General features: G+C 42.8%; 1 long non-coding RNA gene across 2 annotated transcripts in view; it reads right to left on the bottom strand.

The window, feature by feature from the left end:
• Positions 1-12345, bottom strand: part of LOC148053092 (uncharacterized) — a 108747-nt gene extending 96402 nt beyond the window's left edge. For both annotated transcript variants that reach the window (XR_015708288.1, XR_015708289.1), the window contains exon 1: positions 12128-12345. This is a non-coding gene — a long non-coding RNA (uncharacterized LOC148053092). The remainder of the gene's footprint in view (positions 1-12127) is intronic.
• Positions 12346-16028: the final 3683 nt, after the last annotated feature.

The raw sequence follows: 16028 nt of genomic DNA, 5'->3' as shown, positions 1-16028 counted from the left end.
CGAGCTGTCAAGGCCCATCAGCACTGGATGGAAAGCAACTAGCCACCCACTCAGCTCCACATTGCTGACGTATTTGGCATTGCCTCATCTAACGAGACTTGACAGCCCTGGAGGCAGGAGCCCTTTTTTCCCCTATATGCAAGAGGCAGCTCAGGGAAAAAAAAAAAATCTCAAAACTAAGCAGCAGCAAGTTTCACCTCAGCTCCTCAGTTTCATGTTTTTGCCCATGAAGAACATTTTAACTGTTTGTATAGAAAATGAGACAGTCCAACACTGCTTTCACCTTCAAATGTGTATGGAGTTTTATTCACAACTGTTGACATTGTCTGTTTTTAATGTTCTACCAGTCATATGGGTTTAAGCCAAAGATAAATCACTCCCTTTCAGCAAAGGCTTCTGGGCACATGGCTGAGGTATTTCAACAGTGAAGGGCAGCAGCCTGCAATGTTACATGGAAAATATCTGTGGAGGTACAAGACAAAGAAACTCTTCTAATACCACCCTTAGATACTCCGCAGCTGCAAAAGAAAGTTCTTCCCCCAGATACAATTACTGATTTCAGCTGAGTCACTGCAGAGATGAACTTGAGTTTGTTATAAGGACTCTCATATCTAGTGCACTACCAACAAGTGATGATTAGACAAGCAAAACAAGCTCTTCCCTGAAAATGAGTCCAGCATTCTAGAAACACAGTAATTAATTGTGTCAGACAGCAAAACCTTGTTAAGTCACCAGGATTGGAGCAGGCAGTAAACAAAGCACATGTCCAACTCACAGCCCCAAGAACTTGCTCTCCATACAACCCTGTGCACATTTCTGCTCAGAAGATGGATAGGGGCAGAATCCAGCCTCTTTCTTCTCCCTCCCAGGTGCTAAAGTCAGAGCCAGAAGCTCCCCAGATCCCTGGCCTTTTAATCTTTTCCCCTTTGCTGCTGTTCCCTGGCAGTGGTAACTTCAAGAAATTGGAGGGGAAGGAATAAAGAAGGTGCAAACAAACCTTTTTTCAAATGGAGAAGGGAAGATAATAGGGTACAAGGAGGCACTCCACACAGTGAGTATTGCAGCCCTTCTATTCAAAGCACTTGCCTTCCTATTTATTATTGCCAGCCAGTCCAGCTGCTGTTCACCCTGTTTTGGGTGAATGCATAGAATTTTCTTTGGTTAAAAGAGAAAATTTTTTATAGGAATGTCTGTAGTCCACTCGTTGAAGAAAATGAAAAGCAGTAACTTCACCAAAACACTTTTAAAAGCACAGAGCAGAAAAATAAAAGGCACTGTACCAAGTGCCCCTTAAGTGGTGAACACAAAATGCTATGCTCCCACATTCACAGCAATATTTTATTTAGCAAATAAATCAAGCAAAACTTCTCCCAAAGGAGCCCATAAAGGCAGTCAAGCAACAACAAAGCAAGCTGCGTGAAGATTAGCTGTATCTCAGGCTGAAGTTGAACAAAATAAGGACAAGGGGCACTGGAAAGCCTTGCAAGACAGCAGTCGTCATTTCACTGTATTTTGTTATCTACAAATCATGCAGGTAGCACATGGACTGCCCATTGAAAACCACAACTTGTAGCATGACTGCACAACAGCAGTTCCCACGTGAAAAACATTGTCTAACTATCACAGCTACCAAGCCTTAAGAATAGATGTCAGGCAAACCAAGTCTAAAATTTAGCTTTAGGTTAAAAAAAACCAAGAAAAAAAACCTTTCACTCTACCCTAGGGCATGTTGTTGAACTTGCCATTGAATACTTAAAAAACAAGCAAACAAACTTCAGCACACTGCAACTAAGTGTACTTCAGCTTCCCCAGTGTCATAAAAACAAAAATTTGCCATTTTCACTCATATCATTATAGAATTAGTCTTCTATACACAGGTCTTCCAACAGAATTGCTGCTCTTTTTGGAAATCATAATGCCATTAAGCTTGCATTAAGAGAGAGTAATGTTGCTTGGGGATACTGCTACATGCAGTTAAAAGAGAGAGTCTGAAGAACTTAAGAGTTTTAATAAAGCCAAGGACATCTAGGACTTTTTTGCCGATTCTTACTTAACCGATTATTTGCATTTTGTGGCACTCAGTGTGGCAAAAGATGCCTTGTAAGTCTCAGGCTGCTTGAGACGAGCGTAACTTCACACAGTGACACCTGGGACTTGCAGTGCCAGCTCTATCTGTGGTGACTCTTTGCAAGAGCTGAGCACCCTCGCCTCGCCACACCCAGCACTAGAGGGCCCACCTCGGCTGCTTAAGCAGCTCAAGCTGTCCAGCAGCACAACTGCTTGTCAGTATATTGTAATAATCTGGCCGATGTGGTCTCAGAAAAGCAGAAAAAGCATACAATCAACCAAAATCTTAGTATTATTTCTCTTCAGTTAACTGTAAATACTTTGTACTAAGTAAAATGAACAACCCTCTCAGTGTGTTACTCCAAATCACAGCTTAGATTACAAACAAACCAGCCAACTCTAGAACTACCATGAAAGAAACAAACAGTCTTCTCTGGTTACATTCATAGGACTCTGACAACACCAAGATCAATCTGTTTTTCTACAGAACTATAGTGCAGTGTTACTCCTCCAGATGCAATTGCTATGTGCTTTTCAAAGCACAACTTAAAAGCCTGTTCGGGAATTTCAAGCTTCAGCCTTAAAAACACCAAAACAATTATTAATGAATAATAAAAGCAAAGGGAGGGTTCCCTTTTGTAACACATTATTTTTTTCTTCATGGTACCTGCTAATTCAGAAGAATCTATTCTCCTTCCCTTTGCTGGTCTCCTTTTATTATCTTCATGTTTGTTTCCTTGCATTTCTCCGACCCTACAAATTTGCTTCTGTGCTTCCCTTTCACTGCATCTTCCCCCGAGCCAGGCTTAATAATGGCTCTCTTTCTTGCAGGCAATCTTTCCTCCCCCCAAAAGTGCTAAATGAGAGCTTTTAATCTGCTATTACCCTGATTAATTTTAAACAGGAAGGGCAGGTAAAGACACCATTGTTTCAGTCATTGCAGCTGGTACACAATAATGCATTAAGATCTTGATTTTTTAAATCTGAATACAACAATCTAGGATTAAGTGTATATATGAAGATCTGTAAATATAAGCTATCCTTTACCAAATTTTCAATTGGAGCCTTCTAAAAACAGGATGCAAGCAATTTGTAAAATGACTTCAGCAATTTTTCCTCATTCACTTAGCTCCCCAGCATCTACAGACTGTCCCTTTGGGAAAAACAGTTTCCATTTAACTGACATTCAACAACAGCAACAAAACAAATGTGTATGCAGAATCTCAAACAACTAGAAATGAAATAGAAAAGGATTTTGATATATGACTTCCAACTCTCAGAAACCTCATCAAAAGAAGAAGTACTGCATAAAAATATGATACAACAAATGCAGATTGCAGATCATTACAAAGAATGATTTAATAAGATGATGCATATCATCAAAAAAAGCATCTGGCTTTTCATCCTCCAATAATTTCTTGTTTTGCTAAATCAAATGCAAATAGCCCTTAACAACAATTTCTTTAATCTCAATTAGTTACATAGGCAGAGAGAAGGGTCTGGACTAGCTAAACAGAAGTGAAAACATTCCATGCATTTAGGATAATAAAAACAAAATAAATATCAGGCTTCACTCAAGCCTTACAAGACCAGAGGTCTTCATCAGGATTTACCAGTCTCCTACACCCTGCCTGGCAGCATCCCAGCTGCTCTGACCAGTCAACGGAGCATTCATAGTTTTCTTTCCCCTCTCCCAATTCCCTTTTACAGAAAAAAGGAACTGAGCAGCAAGGCCAATATCCAGTTCTATCATCTGTTGTTTTACATCTACACAGCTACTTCCCTTGTTCTGAAGAGGCCCCAGCTCACAGAGGTCCAACCCTAGACAGTCCCATACTTGCTGGGATGAGCCAGGAATGGTGCTGCACAGGGCTAGTCATGGACACGTTCATTGTTTTACGAAAGGGTGCCTAAATGGGTCCAGCCATTATTTTGCTGTATCACCCAACTTTGCTTCCTCTTTATCAGGTATTTGATGGAAAGATTGTCAAGGCATCTTTCTATCTACAAGCAGCTTATCGGCTCATAATACTGCAGAGCCCAAATTAATCTCCTTGAATTAAATCTGCAGCTGAGACTGATGCTATGACATAATGATACAGGCTGAGAGGGAAGTACAGGCTGAAAAGGAAAAAAATTTCAAACAAGTACAGTCAGAATATAGGAGAAAGTTGCAGATACCCTAGCCTAATTCCTTTAAACTGAAGATCTCCAGGTAAACACCCCCAGTACCTCCCCCCCATTATGCTGGAGAAGGCAGACCTGCACATGAATAAAATAGACTGAGTTTTACAAGCAGTAAACTAGTGCATCAGATGCTATGAATTATGGATCCATTAACATTACAATAGCCTGCAAAGTGCCTTTCTTGAGCACCTACAGGTTAAAGCAAATTAACTACGAATCGTCAGCAGCCTGCCTACTGTAAGGGTAAAAAAAACCTCAAACAAAACCACTTTGCTAGTAGAGTGTTGTGTCCAAAGAAATCTTGTCTCTGTTCTCAAATACCAGCTCAAATAGAAGTCTGTTCCATTGTCTCAAAAGTTTTCAGCAACAGCCACTTCTGATTTCTCAGATAAAATTGTCTCTTCAGCTCCGTAAGATTCTACTGAACCTAGGAACTATATAATCCTAGTGGGAAGCAAGTTATGGGGGAGCCTCCAGGAAGAGATATTAAGCTGCATATATCAACAAATCAATGAGATTCAGATTACCAACACATCTCTGTGATGCTGCTGCAGGCCCTTCTGTTGCAGCTCTTGCCACGTCTCCTGTGACATCTGCAGTTACCCTTAACATTGCCAGCCTTCGACAGATCTTTGAAACAGGAATATCAGACCAATGGCAAGAATGATGAAAAGAGAGATGACATTCACATGTGGTGGGTCTGGCCTTGTCTCATACACAGAAAGACCAAATGTGACTAGTTGCCCTGTATTTGCAGATTTCCAGTCTTTGCAATCAGGAATCTATGAGTCAACAAACCAAGTGAACCGCCGGTTGCAGCACAAACTCTTTCCCCATGCTTGGGCCATCCATACTCAAACTCATAACCTGTAGTTTCAAAAGTTCACATAATCAATCGTGGCTCCTGAAGAATTTAAAATGGGAGCGCCTCAACAGCGCAACTTGGTCAATAAAACATCACTTGGACTTACAAAACAAAACCAGTGTGCTTTCAGTATTTTCCAAAAGTATTTGAGTCCGTTAACTCAAACTAAGATGATAGTTACTGCGCTATCACCTGCAGTAAGTCTACAAGGCTCAGACCTTCATTTGCACCAGGGAAGATACTTAAGCCTCTAAACTTTAACAGCAAGGACACCTAGAGTGCAAGGCAAGTACTAAATCCAGCTACTCTAATTAGAGCTGATCTGATATCCAAATGTGATTTCTAAAGTTGTTATACAGTTTTACTCAGTACAGGGTAGAGTGCAGGCAGCGTGGCTGAGACATCGTACCTTTATCTGAGCAAAATGAAGCATTATCTTTCTAGCTAGGCAGCTTGTGACAGTGGGAAGCCCAGAACATTCCTACATTCAGGTACTCAAAGAAAAGCAGGCTTACACAAGTTTTATTGTAACGGCCTCTGCAGCCACCACCAACAGCAGCACAAGGCAGAAATTCATCAACTGCTACATTAAGAGCCAGAGAATTAAAAAAAAAAACCCAGATCCCACAAAATGCATCTTTAAGGCACTTCACACCACATACAATTCAGAGAAACAAACAGCCTATCTAATAAATTTTGCAACTCTCCAGCACAAGGAGGACAATAACACTAGATGTGCAAAACAGAACTTAACCATTGATCTAACAGCCCAGTTCTATGCCTTGAGGAAGTCCTTGAGCTAGTTTACAGGTGGATAGTGGTGGCAGCACGTGTCACAGAACAGATCGCAAAAAAAATTTAACAATATATTCCTGGATTGAGTTGCCCTCGAAACTGAAGCCTCCAAAACAACCCATTTTAGTCACCAGCAACCAAAAGTCTTCTCCTAATTGCGTATTACTCACAATCTTTGTGGTAACCGAGAGACTGAGCAGGAGGTTTGTGCAGGATCAGGTCTCTACCCCTTCTCCTCAAAGGAGATGAGGAATGGCTGCCCAAAAGGCACATCCTGTACTCTACAAGAAGAGACTAAGGCTACTCTAAGGTTTAGTTTCTGAAGGACTGGATTAGCAGTTCACAGTGCAGTCTCAGTAAGAGGATCATGAGTAATCCATGCCTCCACACAGGAGAACAACCTATTCCACACCTTTCTCTCTCTCTCAGAGCTGATTGTCCAACTCCTCTGGTTTGGCCATGCTGGCTGATACAGAGAAAACAGAGCTATTTCAAAATGGATGAAGCAGACTTTTTTCCTCTTGAAGGATTAATAGCTTTTACCTTCAAACAGTTCTTTCTCCTTCATCAGTTAAGATCAGAAAGAAGAGAAGAAGCAATTTATTAAAAAAAGGTGCCTGGCAGGATTAAAACAAAAGCATTCTCCTCAAAAATTAGAGGGGGTGGCTGACACTACCTGTCAAAGCTTGCTAACATTTGGGTTTGCAGCCAGCTCTGCAAAGGCATTTAGTTTTCTCTTTGGTAGTACAATCATTTAAAATATCTTCTCTGCAGTGGTTTGAGAAAAATGGAAGAGGTCAGCTTACATACATGTCCATCTTGGCACTTGTAGTTTGGAGAAAGTGCCAGCAGTAGAAAGGTTAAAACAAATCTATTTGAGGATACATTTGGGGTTAGGAAACATGGCTGATTGTATTTCTGTAGGTTCTGCAGTGCGTACTCCTGTGGGATGCCAGTGACACCCATGCTGACAAAGAAGGGGTTGGCAGGGAAAGTGTTCGTGGTATGTGCAGAACAAGCTATACCTTGAAGAAAACCAGATCTTTGCATGGTACAGGGACTTAGGATGGTTCTGTGGATCTCAGTAGTGCTTCAGTGAAGAAACTGCTGTGGGATATGGCAAGAGGCCAACAGCCTCTCCTTGGCTATAGATCGCAGAGAATATTCAAGATGTTCTTAGAAACCAGAACAACTGGGGACTCGCATCACTTTTTAACATTATTGAAGAAGGAATTTGACAGTGGTGTCAAATATGAGGGGTACAAATCCAAAGTCTTTAAAGCATAAGCTAGCAGAACTATTTAGGGTTACCATCATTCACATTAGTGGTTGAATCTTAATGTTTTTTTTTCTAGTAGAGACAGAGTACAAATAGTTGTTTGTTCCAAGTGCATCATGGCAACCCCCGTGTAGGAGTGGATGCAAGGTGTGATTCCCACGCCCCAGAAGGCTGTGCCAAAAACAGTAGGGGATGATTTTTGTATGTTTGTTCCCTAGGCTATCAATAGGAATGGGTGGCTGCAAGTAGCTTCATCTTGTTTATAAAAAAAGTTACCCGATAAAGGAGGGGCGGAGGGAATCAAAGAAGCTGACTTCAGAATTTCAGAGAAAACAGATCAGGTTGTGTCTGCAAGTGGATGAAGAAACAAACAAGGCTGGCTTATGAGTGGGAACCTCACAATAGCCACACTGAGATGACCATGGTGCCATGCATTAAGTACACAGAACTCTGCTGCTTTAAGTTGCATTGCAACACCAACTGAAAACCAGAGCAATGAGCTCCATTACATCATGAAGACATCTAATCCATGTTGCGCTGTGCCTCCCACGAAGAGAAGTGCTTTAGAAGCTGCCAATCTTCCCAATCACACCAGCTATCAGCAGCTACCAATTTGAACAGAATGAGAAAGCCACTGCCTGCACCCTGCAGTCAGGGGCCTCGCTACTGCCAGATTTAAGTTTCAGCACAGCTAGAGCCAAAGTGCCACAATCACCTCGAGGCAGAACAGAGCAGAGCTGCAGAATTCACAGCATGAGGAATACTTAAAGAAGCATATCCACCACTCATTGCGCAACAAACAGTTACAGTAGTATTTAGTTGACAGGTAGAGGGTAGGAAACGATCAGTATATATGTTTGCAGAAAAGAGTCAAAATAAGCATTTTTCTATTACACTTTTTTCCTCTCCATAAACTCTGCTACCTACATACTAGTGCAACATCACTATTCTGAGAAAGCGCCAGAGCTGGCCTGCAAGACTATGTTCACTGGTCAGATTCAGGCAATTTGGAGCAACTCCAGAAACCATCACCACACACTAACAGTTACTCAGAAATTGTAAGAGCTTCCAAACAAAACATTTTCCTAGTGCCCAAGTGTGTCTAACCCACACAAATGAAAACACAAGCTAAACAGAAGATTTTGCTCAGCAGCATATTATGACTTCACAAAATGAGCTTTATATACACTTATACTGCAAATAGCAAAAGATGACCCATCTTAACAGCCTGAACCAAAGAATTATTAGTTTTCTGCCATGGCTGTTCCAAGTATCCTTGAATAGCTACTTCCTTCTGCACTTTCCTCTCACCCTTAAAAGAAAGAGAAAAAAAAAAGCACAGTGTTTTGAACAGAGCTCTGTAACTGGAACAAAAGGTGGCAGTTCAAACCCTTAAGAACATGTAGCATCTGCTTACAGTTCTACAGTACAAACAAACCACAAACTAGTAAAAGCATATTGAACTTCCTCTGGCAGAAAGCCATGTCTCCCCCAGGGAAGGAGGTGGTGGTACTGCCTTAGGGACAGAGATTTTGCTGTCTTCCCTCTATTGATTAGGTTTAATGACATAAGGCTTTTTCTGTACATGCAGCTTTTCCTGCTGAAGAGCATGGCACTTGGGCCACAACACTCTGACCTTTTCTTCCAAGTTAACAGCAAGATCCACAAGTCTGTCCACAGTGCAAAAAGCAGCATAAGGAGGAGAGCCTTGAGCTAGCTAAAAACAAGCTGCAAACATTATAGTTACACCACTGTGGCGTACTGCAAAAACTATTTATTGAGTTAAAAGATGAGGCTAATTTACAGCCTGTACAATGTCACACTCACATGGCCAAGCAGCTTTCAAGAGCCACATCTATGGCTTGGAACAACATGATTTTGCACTGTGTACATGTAACTGAGCCTGGTGCATCTTGATTATCCTTGCAACACAGAAAGTGGAACAGGGCAGGTATGCTAAGTTGATTAAGCTACAGTGACTGGGATGAGCTTCACAAGAGAAGCAAACTTTTGAAAGAAGAATCCATCCAGAGTTAACTAAATGCAAAGACATCACCTCTGGTCCAGGGAATGCAGGGATGAATCTGTCATCTAACACAGGATGGCTGCATTCTTGAATGCACAAGCTGCAACATCGGTGCCTTGTTCCCCCTGCCTGGAACATCTCCCATGTCAGGTCTGCCTCTCTCAGCTCTTTTGAGGTTCCAGGCATCTCTTTGCCCCAGTCCTCCACCTCCCACTGCTTCCTTTCAGTCCACAGTTCTTTCACGCCCATTGGTATCATTTGAGCCCGGAGACTTTACCTGTTAGTACATTCCTACATTTACAATACTGTTCTGGCTTTGAGTTACAGCAGTGGTCTCACAGAGATCTTTTCTCAGACCCTGACCATGGTGGATAAAGCACCCCTCATGACTGAATTATTTCAAACATTTACTATCATATCTTTGCAAACAAATGTCCCATGCCCCTTGAAAACTGAGCCCAGGTTCTAGCATTCACTGTCTCCTCCCACAAAACCCAGGCTAAAATACCAATTCTAGAAAGATGAGTTATATACCAAGGGGAAAGGGCAACATGACAACAAGAGGCCAGATAAACTATACAGCAAAGGACATGAGAAACAAGCCTATAGCAGAACTGGAAAACAACTACTGATCTCAGCTACTTGGGTAAGGTCCGCTCCTCCAGGCATTGCTTAACCTCTCTAGCAAGATGAGTTATATGCCAAGGGGAAAGGGCAACACGACAACAAGAGGCCAGATTAACTATACAGCAAGAGACACAAGAAACAGGTCTATAGCAGAACTGGAAAACAACTACTGATCTCAGCTACTTGGGTAAGATCTGCTCCTCCAGGCATTGCTTAACCTCACTTAACCAAGACTTGCACAGTCTTGAAAACGAGCTACAGCCCACATGAAAAAGTTTTGCCAACTCTCTACAGCTCCCCATTATACAGTATAGTGGGATGACACACTGAAGACCTCATAGCGACTTTGCATCTTCTGCTTTTCCTATTATTTCGCGTACTGCTACAGTCCTTTATCCTCAACTTTCCCCAGGAATTATTACTTTGTCCCTCTTCTCAGAACTGCTTTGCCTTTTGAATCACTGGCAATTATTATTTTTAAGGGGCAATATGAAATGATGAGGATATTTACAGATATTCTTAGAGCATACAGCTTATCATTTCTCTATTACATCTCCTAGACATTTCAAAGCACAGTGTGTGGAATATCGCAGAGAGCCATTTGCATATCAAAGATACAAGGAAGTTGAATGCTTTGGCTGGCATCGTTATCAATACGTGCCGTACAGTATATTAGATTGGCCTGACTCTCCATCAGACCAGTGCTAGCAATTTTGCTCTTAGTAGCTCAAAGGGCTGGAGACTGCCTAAAGAACCCAGGTGTCAAGCTAGCTGCACTTAGTTTACACAAAGCTGTGTCACTGTTTCCAAAGAGAGGAGTAAACAACAGTGCATTGGCAGTTACACCACCACAAGAAGGCATTCATTGGAATAGCTAACGCACATTTCACTCGACAAAGACTTTCAAAATCCACTAGAACTCAGAAGACAGTAGGAGTTTTTCTCTTGTGAAACTTTCTTACTGAGCCATTTTTCTATTCTGCACCAGAACTGGGAACTATCCCCTTCCCAATAACTGCCCCAGTAACCTTCAGAAATGAGGACAGGTAGGATGCAGTTAGTCAGAATTTCAACCTCCAGAAATTAGAAACAGGATTTCCCTGTATCATAGCTGAGTATCCAGCCCCTAGGTTATTATGCATGCAGAAGGATTTCTCCACCTCTGGATTCCAGACAGTCTGCCTGGGACTTGAGCAACCTTCAGCCAACGAAACATCACTGAAACTGATAGGTTCATAACAGAATACTGACCGGTGTGGGCTATACTCCAAGACAGCCGCTAGCAGACGGACTAGCAGCTCTTCTCTTCCACACTGCTGTTCAAAGGGTATACCATATGGGAGGAAAAAAATCTGAGTAGAGCTGAGTACTACACACCCAAACTTAGTCCATCCCTGAAGCAATTTTATACACTCCTATGGCAAAAATACAGTAGTGGAGCACAGTCTCCTTTTATGGGATTCCCACCCCCATCTGAAAAAAAAATAAAAATTCTTTGGTGAAACCTTCTAACAAATCTTAACTGCCACTATGCGAGGGCCTGACCATAGGCAGTGCTTTGCTATAGCATATATAAACACAAGCATTACAATACAGACAGGAGAACTGTCTTAAAGCTGCGTTCTCACCACACTATCATGTAAGACAAGCTTTACAGTTTGTGTACTTGTTCAACTGTTCAGAGATATTCACACCTTTGTTTAAGCAATGCTGAGAAACTCAAGTGTTATGTGTATATATATTCAATGCTATTTACTAAATACTCATGCAGTTTTACCTAATACCATATACTTTGAGCTCTTGTTTTTCATGGGCTGGCAATGTAATTTCAGTCTGAGCAGGAAGAACAATCAGCCTTGCACTGGTTCCTTGTGATTTGCATTGACATAACACTATTCATCCATCCCAAAGTAGTTTTTTTTCCACCCACCCCTGAAAAAACAGCCATTTCTAAACCTGAAAGCCATTTTGTCCCACAAACCCATCAGTCACCTCTGAGGGCTGGTGACATAGCCATACCATACCAGTTCAAGAAAACCAAGCGGGGTAGGAGTCTGTAAGGAAGAAAACCCTGCAGACAGGTCAGTGTCAGCCAATGGAATATAAAGCATCTCTCCTTTGCCAGAGAAAAGGAAAGAAAAACAAACTGTCTTTCAGCTTAAACCAGGTATTTCCAGTAAATCAACATAAGTCAGGAATAGTTTAATAGCAAGCACTATTTTAAGAATCAACTCAGGCCCCAAGGTTAGCAATAATATTCCCAAGTTATTCTTGCCCTTACCTGGCTACTCCAAAGCAAGGGTTCCTAAATCTCAAGGTCATGAGAGGTTTCAGATTCATATCAGAAAGTTATCTCCTTATTGCAACAGCCAACTCAAATAAAGTACTCCGGGTGACAGAGAATAGTAGAGCACAAGCTATCACCTTTTAGATGAGAGGTCACCACTTCTCATCCCCTCTTATATCTGCCCTACCTGCCAGCCTAGCCTCCACCCTCAATCTGCCTTTGCAGCCCCTGACTTCCCCCTCACCCTGCCGAGGTGGTGATTTTTATAGCAGCTGTTGCTCATCCTCCCCCCCCTTGATCCCAGTCAGGGCTGCAATTAGGCCTTCATTAGCCCTGCACCAGGGCAGCTGGGGACATTGTTTCCCCTCCTCCAAAGCCCTCATGCTGCAACCCGTGTGTGGAAAGGAATTCAGCACCTACCATCTGCCTGTTGTTTTCTGTCGCTGAAGTTTGTTGTACGGAGTTGTCTGATGCGCTGGTAACACCACCCCACTCTCAGTACCGGCACCTCATGCACTGCCTCTTCACCACAGGGCCAGCACACTTCAGGAACACACAGCCCTCTCGTTGTCAGAGTGCATTGGCATGACAAAGTTGTGGTGGCAAGAACACATTTTCTGTGGAAGAAACACATTGCAGGAAAGCCCTGAGTGAACTCCTTGTCGTCTTTCATAAGCCCTGAGGCATGTTTATTGTTAGTAGAACAGATAACAAGATGCTTACAGCAATGTATGTAATTAGGAAAAAATCTCCAGCGTAAAATGTTAGAGCCACCACAAGTAAGAATCAGATAAGCATGTGTGAATCCTTCATAAACTCAATCATCCTTTTTGTTACCAACAAGCCAAATCAGAAACCTGGCCTGTTGATGTGCAATTTGAGCGTGTTCTGCGGAGAGGCAGTGAGATGGGCAGGGGGCCATCAACCCTGAGAGAAGAAGCTGTGGGAGCTGGACTTGTTCAGCCTGGGGAAGAAACAGCTTCAGGGGGACACAAAAGCAGCCCCCCAGAGACTACAAGGAGTTTATTGAGAAGATGGATCTGGGCTCTTTATTGCGTTGTTCTGTGGAGGAAAAGGGACAATGGGCATTAATTGAAAAAAAAACAGGTTTTAGATAAAGAATGTCATTTTCACTATGAGAATAATTAAGGAATGAGACTCCTGGGAGGTTTTCAAGACAGCAAATCCGTGAGCACTCTGATGTGGATTCAGTGTGCCCCTGCTTTGGGCAGGAGCCCCCCGAGGGCCCTCCTGGCTGGGGTGTCCCTCCGATGCCTCTAACCAGCCGAGTCCTCCCCACAGCCAGGCAGACGCCAGCCGCTGGATGTCACCCTGCGCTCACCGAACAACGCTGCTCCCGCCGGCAAACAAAGGATCAAATCCCATTGCAGCGGGAAGAAACGGCAAGGACAATAATCACTGTAGGGGAAAAAGAAAGAAACTAGAAAATCAAAAGCATCCTCCACTGCCTGCTAGCATAATATTGATTCTCCTCTCCTTCTCCTGAAAGTCAGTTCCTGTTTATTTCAGCCAGGTACGCTGCAGCATGAACACTTAGGGGTTTGAATGGCAAGCTGTGTTGTTCTGAAACGAGCTTCACCTAAGAATGCGAAATGCAGAAAGCAGATCTGTGTTCAGTGTCAAAACTATTGATCTTTAACTGTCAACTTCGCATTAATAGTGCTGCCAACTGCAAGCACTCACAAGTTCTCTACAGACATCCCATGCTCCCCTGCCATTTCTCCCTTCCCCACTTCCCGCAGATTTCATCGTACAAGTCTAGGATCATTTTGTTTACCTTTTGGTGCTAGTGCTGTTCAGATTAAGGTTGTCACGCTTCCCTACATTTGTTAAGGGTAGAAACTTAGACTTTCCTCTGAAAACAGGAGATGCTCTTGTTTTTCTCTTGTAATAATCAGGCCTTGGCACTGGGAATTTTAAGTTAATCAGACATTGTGAAATTTGTGATAAAATAATGAAAATTGGCATACTGAAAATAAAACCAAGCACTGATTGGATTCAAGTGAATGAATGACAATTGAGGCATATTGTGCATCTTCTCTAGAGTGAGAAGACAATGTCAGACTGCAACATCTCCGCTCTTCTGACCGCACACACCATCCCTTGCAAAGTGAATCTACCCAACGTGCCTTCTTGGTGTAGCATTTACAGTGAAGAGATTGCCCTCAGACAGGCAACGGTCATAAAGATCAGGAATTGCTGCCTTCATTGTATCACATCCCTGGTGACTAACGAATGAAGTCACAATTCTCCTTTGGACAACTGAAAAAAGGATCCTGCCAACAAGTCACATAATGAAGCTATAAATTTATCTAGTCTATCATACCAGAGTTCAGATTATAGCATAGGTCACCAGTGCTTGTGAGATGACAGTTTTACACAATGTGGATGTATAAAACAAGTACCTATGACATTGTGCAGATGAAAGGCGCTATAAAGCTTCATTAGATTGGAAACCGTCCAACAGTTGCACATTAGAGACTGAATTCAGTAGATAAGTAGCTTTGCCAGTACAATGTTTCTTCACAGCCAGATGCTTTATGAATACCACAAAGTGAACCCTTATCTTACTTTCCTCAGAATTAGATTTTCAAGTAGCAAAGACAGACTTTGATGCCCCTTGAAAGCCTGCTGTTATTTTCTGCACAGAAGAAAGCACCACAGAACAGGGCCTCTGATGGCAGCCAGAGAAAAGGCAAAGAGAAATAAATACATGCTGCCCACATTCTGCCACGATGGCCCCAGACTTGCTATAACTGCCAAAGAAGTCATAGCAGGCTGTTTTTCACCGACACTCCAAACGTTGCCCTTTGTGCAAGCTCAAAAAGGACAATATACGTATACCTACTCTCTGTTGTATGCATCCTGCGCTGGAAGTATTCTCGTCTTAGTTGTTGTTTTACTATCCTGAAGTATGCGTAGCTCATACAAGCTAGTTAAAGGAGCAAACAGGAGCTGAAAGTAGTTACGTCTGCAAGCTTATCTTTACAAGGACATGGGTTAAGGATTAAGTGCAATCTCAAGGACTAAAAACACTGGTCTCATTTTATACCACAGAAAGTCCAGTTCTCCTGGCCTGGAGCTCCTGCACTGTAAATGATGAGGAAAGGGCAGTATCTTTGTGGAGAAATGTATATAAAGCTTTTTACATATGCCTCTTACACATCCATGTAGAACCGGGTACATTAATAATTATAAGCAATCATCCGAGACGATGATTTGAGGAAAAACTCATATTTTCCAGCAGCAAGTGCTAAACCTCACCTCACAATTTTCATTCATGATATCCACAGCGCAATTGAATGTATTTTGTGTGTTGTTTGCAAACACCTATGCATACTCTTCTGGTACCCGCAGCTTCTAGCGTGTGACCAGGTATAGGATGCATTTCCATCAAGCCTATCCAAAATGAATGCATGCAATTGCAAACATTTTGGAAAGCTGTGCTGAGTGGGAACCACCCAGCTAAAAAACTACACTTTGTTGGTTAGAAAGTAACTGTTTGCTGACAGACAACCCTGCCAGAGGTCTTTGACAAATGCAACTACTGCTGGTCCTAAAATGTTTTGTTGTTCAACCTCCCCAAACCCATGAAATTTTACCTAAAGAACTCAGGTTTTGAGGCCGAACTGACAGCATGGAAGCTGACCACCACTATCACGACTTTCAGCCACAGGCACGTTTAACATCGAGTGACACAACCTCCCGCCCCAGGGGGCAGGAGGCTCGGCCCAACGGCTCCCTCCGTGTCCCCCCGTCCCGGGTGGAAGCAGCGGAGGGCTGAGCTGGCGATGACCGGCCCGGGACTGGCGCCCTCGCCGCCATTACGCCTCAGGCGGCCCCTTCCCGCTCGCGGGCCCGCGGGCTCGGTCCC

This window comes from Nipponia nippon, unplaced genomic scaffold (genome assembly GCF_047370975.1).
Source record: "Nipponia nippon isolate SJK-2023a ecotype South Korea unplaced genomic scaffold, ASM4737097v1 scaffold_4, whole genome shotgun sequence".
Lineage (NCBI taxonomy): Eukaryota > Metazoa > Chordata > Aves > Pelecaniformes > Threskiornithidae > Nipponia > Nipponia nippon.
Note: the sequence above shows the minus strand (reverse complement) of the source record. Positions and strands in the feature narration are given on the sequence as shown.